Here is a 12,761-nt window from a genome sequence, read left to right on the forward strand (position 1 = left end):
ACTTGAACGGTGGTAGTTCAAGTAGTATTTGGAAAAGATATAAGTATATTGGAGTATCTTGTAACTTCATCTTTTAAACTTATATCTAGTAAATGATTATCTTATGCATGACAAAGATTTTCAGAAAAACGTTGAGACAAGGTTAGATATATGAGATCACCTTGCAACAATATTTTTATACAGTTATAAACTGGAACTCTGTGTATATTATGTATGGAAGAGGACTTCCAAGATTTTGAAAAGTATATATGTATATATATACTGAATATTTTGCGACTTCATCGCATTAAGATATCAACTTGGTTCATTTCTTTTGACCAAGACTTTCATGAGTACTATGAGAAGGCTCATATACTATTAATCATTATACATATTATTTTGGTGGGCTTGCTGCTCACCCTTGCTTTCTTCTTTCATCACACAACAACAGATAGAAAAGATGAACAGAACCAAGCTCCCGATTCGCAAGCGATTAAGAGACGTTCCGCAGTTTTCTAGAAGCATTGATGCCGCCGTAGCTGAGGTAGGAACTACCAATAGGCTAGGCTTTCAACTTTTGATGTACCAGATTTATTTATATTTATGAATTGTAATAATGGCAAAGAAATGTAAATTTATTCAGAAAACCTTTTAAGGTGTATTGGCAGATAATTGTGGAATAAAATGACTTGTGGTTATTTTTGGATGTTCATCTCTGAGACTATAACGTGTGGTGTGTGTGTTTATTGTGGGGTCACAGTACAGAGTAGTTGAGTAATTATTAAGATTGGGTGTTATTAAGGGAAATGGAACTCGTGACGACCCGGATCCCCGACCCCGGATCTGGGGGTGTTACAGGAGACCCCGCTAATCATGTTAGGACATTCTCTAATGCACTATTGCTGCAACCAGTGAATGATGCTATAAAGTGTCGGGCCTTCCCTCAAACCCTGTCAGGTATGGCTCAAAGATGGTACAACCGCTTGCCCCCAAACTCTATTGGATCGTTCAGAGAGTTAAGCCAGGCTTTTACTAAGCAGTTCATTAGTGGGAGAGTCCATGAGAAAAGTTCAGCATCTCTTATGAGTATTGTGCAGGGAGCTAAGGAGTCTTTGAGAGATTACCTGAATCATTTTACAAAGGAGCCTTTAAAAGTCCCAGACCTTGATGATAAGGTAGCCATGATAGCACTGCAACAAGGAACTAGGGATGAGTTTTTCAAGATGTCCTTGGCCAAACGTCCCCCTGAAAGCATGTTGCAGCTCCAAGAGAGGGCAGGGAAGTATATCAAGGTTGAAGAAAGCATGAGGAAGACCGTAGTAAGTAATGAGCCCACTGGAGGCAAGAAGCGGAAAACTGATCTGGAGTATATCGCTAAGGACAAGTACCCTAGAACCGAACAAAACCCTGATTCAACCCCCAAGAAGGGAGGACCTGGGCAAAAGTTCACCGAATACGCTAAGCTGAATGCTTCTAGAAGCCAGATCTTGATGGAGATCGAGAAAGATCGAGATGTTCGTTGGCCTAAGCCCTTGAAGGCTGATCCAGCCAAGCTAGATAAGAGCAAATATTGCAGATTCCACAAAGATGTTGGCCATGACACCGATGAGTGCAGGCAATTGAAGGACAAAATTGAGTTTTTGATTCGAAAAGGAAGATTGAACAAGTATACTGGAGAAGGAGGGGACAGGAATAATAATGGAAGGAAGAACTTTGAAGATCGTATGAGGGACCAAGATGATCAGGGGCGGAATCCCCAACCTAGAGGGCCGGTTATAAATGCAATTTTTGGAGGTCCGCGACCTCGAGGGCCTGTGATAAACACGATCTTTGGAGGTCCAACTGCTGCTGGGTTTTCCAAAAATTCCAGAAAGGCATATACTAGAGAGGTTATGCATATTGTTGGAGAAGCCCCGAAGAGGGCCAGGACAGAAGTAACATTGGCTTTTGATGATTCTGACCTAGAGGGTGTAAAGTTTCCTCATGACGACCCGCTGGTCATAACACCAATAATAGGAAATAGCCCGGTTAAGAGGGTCCTTGTGGATAATGGTGCTTCTATGGATATATTGCTCCACGACGCCTTTCTAAGGATGGGGTATAATGATTCCCAGTTGACACCAACCGACATGCCGATATATGGATTTGCTGGAGTAGAATGTCCTGTGGAAGGGATTATCAAATTGCCAACCACCATACGTATGGAACCAAGACAAGCAACGCAGATGTTGGATTTCGTGGTGGTAAAGGCTAGTTCAACTTATAATGCTATCATGGGGAGAACAGGGATACATGCCTTTAAGGCAGTCCCCTCTTCCTACCATTCAGTTATGAAGTTTCCCACCCAAAACGGGATTGGAGAAGAGAAAGGAGATCAAAAAATGGCTAGAAGCTGTTATGTGGCCTCTTTGAGGGCAGATGGAGTCGGGGGGCAGGTTCTTCCTATTGAAGATATGGATGTCCGAGAAAATGACGAGAAGAGGGGAAAGCCATCAGAAGAATTGGTTTCGGTTCCTTTAGACCCCGAGAATCCTGAGAGGGTGACTTTCATTGGAGCCACGTTAGAGGAGCCCCTTAGAGGGAAGTTAGTGAAATTTTTGCAAGAAAATAGTGATGTGTTTGCATGGTCAGCAGCTGATATGCCAGGCATAGACCCAGAGTTGATTACTCACAGGTTAAACATGGATCCAAGCCGGAAGACAGTAAAACAAAAGAAAAGAAATTTTGCCCCAGAAAGAAAAGGGGCTATAAAATAGGAAGTAGAAAAGCTATTAGAGGCTGGTTTCATTGAGGAGATCCAATTTCCGGAGTGGTTAGCAAATCCTGTAATGGTGAGGAAGGCTAATGGAAAGTGGAGGATGTGTATAGACTTTACTGATCTGAATGATGCATGCCCTAAAGACTGTTTTCCACTGCCAAGAATTGATACTTTGATTGATGCCACTGCTGGACATGAGATGCTGAGTTTCATGGATGGATTTAGCGGATACAACCAGATCAAAATGCATAAGGATGACATTCCAAAGGTATCATTCATCACTGACTTTGGTGTTTATTGTTATCTTGTTATGGCGTTTGGTCTCAAGAATGCAGGAGCCACCTATCAAAGGTTGCTGAATAAATTTTTTAAGAATCTTATTGGTAAGACTATGGAAGTCTATGTTGATGACATGTTAGTCAAGAGTCTAGCAAAGACTGATCATATAACCCATTTGAGGGAAGCTTTTGAGGTCCTGAGGTACCACAAGATGATGTTAAATCCTACAAAATATGCTTTCGGAGTAGGATCTGGAAAATTCTTAGGATTGATGGTCTCAAAGAGGGGAATTGAGGCTAACCCTGATAAAATAAAGGCGATCCTGGACATGGAACCACCAAAAACTGTCAAGGATGTTCAGAAGCTCACAGGAAGGGTTGCTGCGCTAGGACGATTCATCTCCAAGTTGGGAGACAAGTGCTTGTCATTCTTCAAGTCACTAAAGAACATCAAAGACTTTGTATGGAGTGAGGAAAACCAGAAGGCATTTGAAGAGTTAAAGAAGTATATGGCCCAGGCCCCGTTTTGGCCAAGCCAGTTCTGAGTGAAGTTTTATTCTTGTACTTGGTTGTTTCAGAGAGCGCCTTGAGCGCGGTGTTGGTCAAGGAGGAGCTGAAAGTCCAGAAACCCGTATACTATGTCAGCAAAATTTTGCATGGTGCTGAGTTGAATTATTCAACTATTGAGAAATTCGCTTTAGCCTTGGTAATGGCTTCGAGAAAGCTGCGTCCTTATTTTCAGGCTCACCAGATTGAGGTGCTAACGAATCAGCCACTGAGAAATATCATTCACAGTCCCAAGGCAAGTGGGAGATTGATTAAGTGGGCAATAGAGTTGGGAGAGTTCGATCTCAAGTATAAGTCATGTACAGCCATAAAAGCCCAGGCACTAGCTGACTTCGTGGTGGAATGTACCATACCCAACCAAGAAGTCGGGGGGCAGGAAGATACCATACCTCAAGACAAGGGAGTCGATAATGGGGACAGAGAGAAGGATGATAAGGAGAAAGAATATTGGGTTCTCTATTTTGATGGAGCATCAAAAACAAATTCCAGTGGAGCAGGGTTGGTTTTGCAAAGCCCTTATGGGTTCTTAATTGAGTATGCTATGAAGCTAGACTTCCCAACCACGAACAATGAGGCAGAGTATGAAGCCCTGGTAGCTGGCCTTGGTCTAGCTGGGACACTTAGAGTCAAAAACTTAAAGGTTCGTCGAGACTCGAAGCTGATCATATCCCAGGTAAAGGGAGAATTTGAGGCAAGGGATGATACGATGGCTAAGTATGTCCGCCTAGTAAGGGTTGTGATGACCCAATTTAATGAATGCCATGTTGAACACATTCCAAGGGAAGAAAATGTTAAGGCAGATGCGCTATCAAAGTTTGCTTCATCTGAGATAGAAGAAAGTTCAGGAAGTGTGTACTTCCATGTTTTGAAGACACGAAGCATAGATGTTAAGCTTGTGGCTCCCATAGGCCTGGGGACGTCATGGATTGATCCCATTAAGGCTCACATTCAAACCGGTTTGTTGTCAAGCGATGCAACTGAAGCACGGAAGTTAACTGTTTGAGCACTGAGGTACTCTTTGATAGATGGGATTCTGTATAAAAGATCTTTCGTGGTTCCTTACTTGAGGTGTCTCAGGCCCGATGAGGCACGCTTGGCTCTTGAGGAAGTGCATGAAGGTATTTGTGGACAACACTTGGGGGGCAGGGCCTTGGCTCATAAGATAACCTGTTTAGGCTTCTATTGGCCAGAAATGATGGCTGATGCCAAAGAATATGTGAAGAAGTGTGATCGCTGTCAGAAGTATGCACCAGTTGTTAGACAACCCCCCGAGATGCTGACCTCTATCAACTCGCCTATTCCCTTTGCTATGTGGGGGATGGATATTCTAGGGCCTTTCCCTATGGCCACGACACAAAGGAAGTTTCTGATTGTAGCCATTGATTATTTCACCAAGTGGATTGAAGCCAAACCCTTGGCCAAAATCACAACTAAGCAGGTTGCACAATTCCTGTAGGAAAACATTATATGCCGATATGGAATTCCCCGTATCCTCGTCACTGACAATGGAACACAATTCAACAACGAGGAATTCAAGAAGTATTGTGAAGAAAATAAAATTGAGTTACGGTTCACCTCTGTGGCTCACCCACAAGCCAATGGGCAAGCGGAAGTAGCAAATCGAATAATCCTGCATGGACTAAAGAAGAGGATCGAGAAGTCAAGAAATAATTGGGTGGATGAGATACTTCCCATATTATGGGCCTATAGGACTACCTGTAGAGTCATGACAGGAGCAACTCCCTTCATGTTGGCATATGGGGCAGAAGTAGTAGTTCCAGTGGAAATATCACATTCCTCTCCAAGGATTCAGGCTTTTAATGCAGAAGAAAATGAAGAAGGGCAGAGGTTAGCCCTGGATCTAATCGATGAAGTGCGAGATAAGGCACATGCAAAGATAGTAGAGTATCAGAAGAAGGCTTCATTCTACTACAACTTAAGGGTTAAAGAAAGGTTCTTTAAATAAGGTGACCTAGTCTTGAGGAAGATAGAAGCTTCTGGGGTAGGACGGAAAGGGAAACTTGCCCCAAATTGGGAAGGGCCGTACAAAGTCAAGAGCGTTCAGGGTAGAGGAACCTACAAGCTGGAGACTATGAATGGTTTTGAAGTCCCGAGAACCTGGCACGCACAAAACCTGAAGGTTTACTATGTGTAAGATAGTCGAAGTACGATTCTCACTTGTCATTGTGACAAGTAGGTTGAAAAGCACCTTGAAGCTTTGCTTGCTTAGGATTTATATGTTTTAGTTTTATTACGAAGTTTATTAAGACTTGTGTAAGGGATGAATCCCAGACAATTTTAAGAAATTCATGAGTTCTTCAAAGTATGTTTGTGGCCTAACGAATAAAAACCAAATGCATGGATGCAAGCATAAAAGGTGATAAATAAAAAAATAGATTTGATAAATATTACAAGAGTTCGATAAATAAAGTCTCGAAAATAGGATAAAAAACAAACAAGCCACGCAGGGCTGAAAAAGCTCTAAGGAGCTGAAGTACCCTCGGCATCTATATCATTGTCCTCTCCGCTCTCACTGGATGTCTCTGTCATCTCGGAGGAGGAGGAAGAGCTATCGTCTTCAGCAGGTCTGGAAGAAGACTCGGGAGGAGGAAGGAGTGGATCCTGAGGAACATGATCCGAGACAACTACTTGGGTACGAAACCTCTGTAGCAAAGCCTCGTCATCAGGGCAGACATAGTCCGCCGGGTTAATATCAGGACAAGCCTCGTTCACGGTCCCAAGGGCCGTGTCCCAACCAGTCCTAAAAAACCCGAGAAAAACTGAATCATCCCTAATCCTCATGGATTGGGCGAACTCCTCCGAGTCCAGGTAGTTGTCTATAGCTTTATCCTTCTTCGCCCGAAGTACCACTAGCTCGGCGTTGGACTCTCCGAGTTCTTCCTCCTTGCGCTTGAGCTTCTTCTCCAGGGTAGCATACTTCTTCTGTTGCCTCCTAAGGGCATTATCGGCCTTATCAGAAGCCCGCTTCCATGACTCGGCTCTCCATGAAAATAGGCGTTAGACTGAAACAAAGCAATCAATAAAGTATAAGGCAAGAAAATGCTACAAGAGCGAAAGATAAGTTCAAAAGAGAGAAGGCATACCGAAGCCAGAGACTGAGCTCCCATGAGCTTAATCCTCTCAAGGTCAGGGGTGGCCATCACATCAGTAAAGTCCTTGGGAGTCACGCTATGGTAGGACCAATCCCATGCATGCTTCATGGATCCAACCATGGTATCCCCTCGGCGAAATCCCCAGAGAGGCTGGAAGGCGCCTGTAGCAGCAGCAGTAGGAACAGCAGCAGTGATGGGAGCGTTGTGGCCCTCAGCTACTTCAGTTAAAGCCTTACCCATAGGCTCCTTGTGATTTCTCAAGAAGCTAGGCTCCATGGCCTTCCCTCGGGTATCTAGGCCTGCAAGACGGGCTTTTTTCATCCTAGCAGTCTCTTCAACGAGAGGTACATTGTCCTCGTTGATCTCCTTAGCAGCTGCAAAACAAATCAAAAGACAAAATAAGTGATGTTAATAATGCATGAAACGAAATAAAGATGATAAGGGAAGAAAAATACCCTGTTGAAAAACAGAGGATAGTCCCACGTGAATGAGGGAGAACTCCTCTAAAAGAGTCCAGCTGGTGGTAGTGCCATCGTCCTGAGTAAGACCATTATAAATAATAGTTTCCTCAGGAGTTAAGTGAATGGATTTGAGGCTACCATCACTGACCTTCCCGAAGGAAGATCGGAAAAGTGTGCCCCAGTCACCATTCTCCCAACGTAACCCAACGAAACTATTCCTCCAATTTTGATTGTTATCAGGAATAGAGGCGCTGTTAAAGATATGTTTACTTTTGGGCCTTTGCTTGACATAGGCCCAGCCACGATAATACTGGAAGAGCTATTGTAACACTGAAAGACCTTCCTAAAAACAGCTACAGAAAGAGGAAAGCCCTCCCTAAGGCAGCAGACCATAAAACATAAAATGTTCCTCCAGGCGTTTAGAGGAAGCTGACACGGGTTGATTTGTAAATCAGCTAAAAGATGAGGAATAAAAGGGTGGAAAGGAAACCTAAGCCCAGCATTAAGGGCATCTGTGTAAATGAAGAGAGTGTCGGGTCTCCAGTGGCAAGTACGGTCACCACCAGAGACTGGAACTAATCTAAGAGGAGGAAGGACGTTATAACGGGCATTTATTTTATCGAAATCTATGTTGTGCCAAGTATTACAATGATTAAAGGAATCGAGATGTGCAGTGGAGGGATATTCATCCCCCCTAGTGTTAATCATATCGATTAAAGACATATATGAAGAACGGATCATGATATCCTTACCTCGTTTTGAAGCCGAGGCTATCTTTGCCGCCCTCTCGGAACTCTTGTCAGCCATTAATGAGCTGGAAAAAGCCTGAAGCTGGAAAACTAAGGGAAGGGATTTGAGAAAGGAAATGCTAGAAGCTAAGGGAAGAAAGGAAGGGGAGAAAGTTTGAGATGAAATGAAGAGTGAAGAGTGAAGAGTGTGAAGTGAATGCACACTCCCCCCACCTATATATAGAAAAAAAAGTGGATAATGGGCCTTAAAAAGCCCATTTGGGCCCAAAAGCTAGAAGGTTCTGGAATTATCCAGGAAGTTCCTGGAAAATTCAAGAAAAAAAATTGAGTTTTTGAAGAATCTGGAAGAATCCAGAAAAACCCAGAAGAATTTGGAGTTTGGGCTTAGAAAAAAGGCCAGTTAAAAAAAAAGGAGCCCAGTTTGAGGCCCAAACCTAAATGATTTTTAAGAAAAAGGAGCCCAGTTAAAAACAATGGGCCAATTGTAAAACCTAGATAGGCTTGGAAAAACGGGCCCAAAATTTTGCTACTTAAGCCCAGAAAAGGGCAGGAGGCTGCTAAAAACAGGCCCAAAAAAGGGTTGGCCCAAAGAAGATCCAACCTAGATTTAAGGGCCCAAATCCAACTATAAATATGTATGCAAAAAATTAATCTATTCAAGACCCATTCGACCAGGAAATATATAGAAATCCTGATCAAAATGCTTGAGGTCGAATAGGCTTCGACCAGGGATAAAAAGGGAGTTAATTCGGTCAAGAAACAAATGCATTCGACCAGAATGCCAGAATAAATCCTGGTCGAAATACTGGAAGTCGAAATTGCTTCGATCAAGGCACGAAATGATGCTTAAATCGGTCAAAATATTAATTCCTGACCGAAAGGGTCAGAATTCTGATCGAGAACGCTATACCAGAAAAACTGTCGACCAGAAAGCAAGGCAAGATCCTGGTCGAATGGATCCTGCCCGAATTTACATCGACCTGGGCAATAAAAGAAGGTTAATTCGGTCAAAGGACAGGAATCCTGACCGAAAGGGAAGAAAATTCCTAGTCGACGAAAAAAAAAAGAGAAGAGGAAAAAATCCTGGCCGAAATTCGACCAGGATTCCTGATCGAAAGCATCTTGCCCGAAACCCTGTCGACCAGGGCAATCTGAAGGTTAATTCGACCAGGATCCTGGTCGAATGGATTCCTGGTCGAAATCTTTATAAAAAAAAGGGAGAGAGAAAAAGAAAGAAAAAGGGGAAGAAAAAGGAAGGAAAAATTCTTAGAAAATTACAGAAAAAGAAGGAAATTCCTTAAAATATTTTCTGAAAAATGCTAATATTTTCAGAAAATTAGGGAAAACCCAGAAAATTAAGGATAAATCCCAAAAAATTAGGGAAAAATCCAGAAATCAAGGATAAATCCCAGAAAATTAGGGAAAATCCAGAAAATTAAGGATAAATCCCAGAAAATTAGGGAAAAATCCAGAAATCAAGGATAAATCCCAAAAAATTAGGGAAAATCAAGAAATTAAGGGAAAAATCCAGAAAGTTAGGGAAAAGTTCCTGGAAATTAAGATAATTCATGAATTAAAGGGAAAATCATTGTAAACGTGTAGGTCGCTCCACACTTTATGCAAAAACAAAACCCTGTAAGGGAATGAATAGACTTAACTTCTGCGAAACCTAATCAATGTTTCCCAAAAGTTGGGGGGCAAATGATAGGGATAAATAAATCCTGATTGTGTAATTAAATATTACATTAATTGTACAAGGTATGGGCTGCTAGGCCCAATAAGAAGATGTATGACATTCAGACCAGAAAGGTTAACATATCGATTAGGCCTGATGGACCAGATCAAGCCTGATGAAACAAAGAAGGCCCAAAAATCCTGATTATTTATTAATTTCATAATTAATAAATAAGGGAGAAAAACAGCTATAAAGATAAGTCCTAGTGAGGATATAAATCCTTGTAGATTGGCCTCCAAGGAACCTCATAGGATAAGGAATCAGCTTCCTACTCCCTAGGACTCCTAAGTCTATCCTAATTCAGAGACTTGACCACTAAGTCTCCTATACCAAGTCCAATTCAAGGACTCCCAACATCTATATAAGGGGTCTCACCCCACAGATCAGAACTACATTTTTTTGACTTGATCCTTGGCAATCAGCAATGTACGTATGCATCTTGTAAGGCAGATTGAGTCACGAAACACAAGAGCAGTCAAATCGAGCCTCAAAGCTCACGTTCCTTATTATTAGATACGGCAATTATATATATTAGTTTTAATCCATAACAGTGAACTTATTATTTTAACGTCATATTATCTCTGAGGGTTATAACGCTTAGCTCTGATACCATTTCTGTAACACCCCCAAATCCGGGGTCGGGGATTCGGGTTATCACGAGTTCCATTTCCCTTATCAATACTTAATCTTAACAGTCAAGCAACTACTGCGTACTGTGACCCCACAATATACACACACACACCACAAGTTATAGTCTCAGAGATGAATACCAAAAATAACACAAGTCATTTTATTCCACAATTATAAGTCATTACACCTCAAAAGGGTTTCTGAATAAATTTACATATTCTTTGCCATTATTACAATTCATAATATACATAAGTCTGGTACATCAAAAGTTGAAAGCCTAGCCTATTGGTAGCTCCTACCTCAGCCACAACGGCATCAACACCTACAGGAAACTGCGGAACATTTCCTATCCGCTCACAAATTGGGAGCTTGGTCATGTTCATCTTGTCTATCTGTTGTTGTGTGATGAAAGAAGAAAGCAAGGGTGAGCAACAAGCCCACCGAAATAATATGTATAATAATTTACAATATATGAGCATTCTCATAGTACTCATGAAAGTCTTGGTCAAGAAGAAATGAACCAAGTTGATATCTTAACGCGACAAGTCGCAAAATATTCAGTATATATATACATATATACTACTCAAAATCTTTGAAATCCTCTGACATGTATAATGTACACAGAGTTCCAGTTTATAACTGTATAAAAATATTGTTGCAAGGTGATATTATATATCTAACCTTGTCTTATCATTTTTCTGAAAATCTTTGTCATGCATAAGATAATCATTAACCAGATATAAGTTAAAAAGATGAAGTTACAAGATACTCCAATATACTTATATATTTTTCCGAATACTATTTGAACTACCACCGTTCAAGGTATAAATAGTTCATCCCATAGATGAAGCTACAAGACAAAACTTATATATAATCAATCTTTGAAATATCATCAAAATGAAATGAAGTTACGAGATACTTCATATGATAAAAACATCATTTTGAAAACTCGACCCTGCCAACACTCAACAATCGTCCAGCTGTAGCCTTTCTTTCGAAGTGCTTTGGGTAGTGTTGCAGAAATATCCAACTGGATGATGAACTCATTACGGGAGTTTGCCGCGCCAGGAAGACCACTCACGATGATCAGTCGCAGTAGTGCAACCCCACCATTTTCTACATGTAGAGGAGAACAGTCGGATTTACTTGTCAACCGAACACTGGACTCCTAAGGAATCGACCGTCTTAGCGGAACTTCCGGGCCATTTGGGCCAATATAATAAGGCTGAGCCGGCACCACTCGACCACTTACGCCACTCCTAGTTCAGATGGAATCCATGACTCTGAAATGTAAAGCTCGTCCCCCCTTTCCCCAAGTAGAAACATGTTGATACGGCTCCACCAAGAAGTCGTATCTAGTTGGAAAGGAAAACTCACCGATATTTCCCAGGCGATGCCTGTTAATGGATTAACTTATTCCAAGAATTTTACTTCCCGAGTGTTGGGTTAGTAATCAAAAACTCTTTTATCAAAACCACAACCTTGTTGCGAATATAAAAATACATCACGGAGCCGGATCCCTCAGATTTTTGAGCGAGTATTTAAATCCCCTTCGAAAGGAAGATTTTAAATATGAAAACGAGTTTTGGGATCCGCTCTAACCTTCCAAAAATAGTTTTGATAAAGTTTGAAAATAATCTCTGGAAATATTTAAAGTAAGAATGATTTGATAGTATCAATTATTTTCCGAATACTTGGAAAATATCGAAACATTATTCTTTAATAAAATAAAGAATATATTTTAATAAAATAAGCTGAGTCATAAGTCCTCGAATGAATATTCAAAATAATATTCATTAAATAAAATAAGCGGAGTCATAAGTCCTCGAATAATATTCAAAATAATATTCATTAAATAAAATAAAGTTATCGAATAAACCTTATTCGATTAATAGTTTTGAAAACTATATATATATATATAAATATATATATTATACTCGAGAACATCGACTCCCGGTTTAGAAAATGTTCACCTTTGGGTCCCTTATACTAAGGGTATACGCAACTACTGTTTATCTCTAGCATAGGTATTATGCACTTATAAGCATTCAAATCGACAATTAGATATCAAGATTTCGAAACAGGCATGCATATAAATGTCATATCACATGCTCCAATATATCGCAAGACCTTTCTAATAATAACCATGCACTTATCACAACATAATGCATATACATATATACATCACAACAATAGTATAACGGGTAGAAAACTTGCCTGAGCGACCGGGGGTGGTAAAAGGCCTGGGATGAGTCTGGTAACCTATAAACAACATATAAGTTGGAATTAAACCAAAGTCGCTTAAGAATCTATACTTTAACCAATTAGACCCTAACGTTCGCTTTTGCGCTTAACGATTCACTTAAGTCGCTCGAGTACCCTCGGCTGCATCATTTTTAATAAATTAACCATTAAGAATTTTAAGGCAATTCTTTCACGAGTACTCTACCAACTGCCTAATCCACTTTACATAATTGTTTCATACTCCAAT

This window comes from Apium graveolens, chromosome 7 (genome assembly GCF_009905375.1).
Source record: "Apium graveolens cultivar Ventura chromosome 7, ASM990537v1, whole genome shotgun sequence".
NCBI lineage: Eukaryota > Viridiplantae > Streptophyta > Magnoliopsida > Apiales > Apiaceae > Apium > Apium graveolens.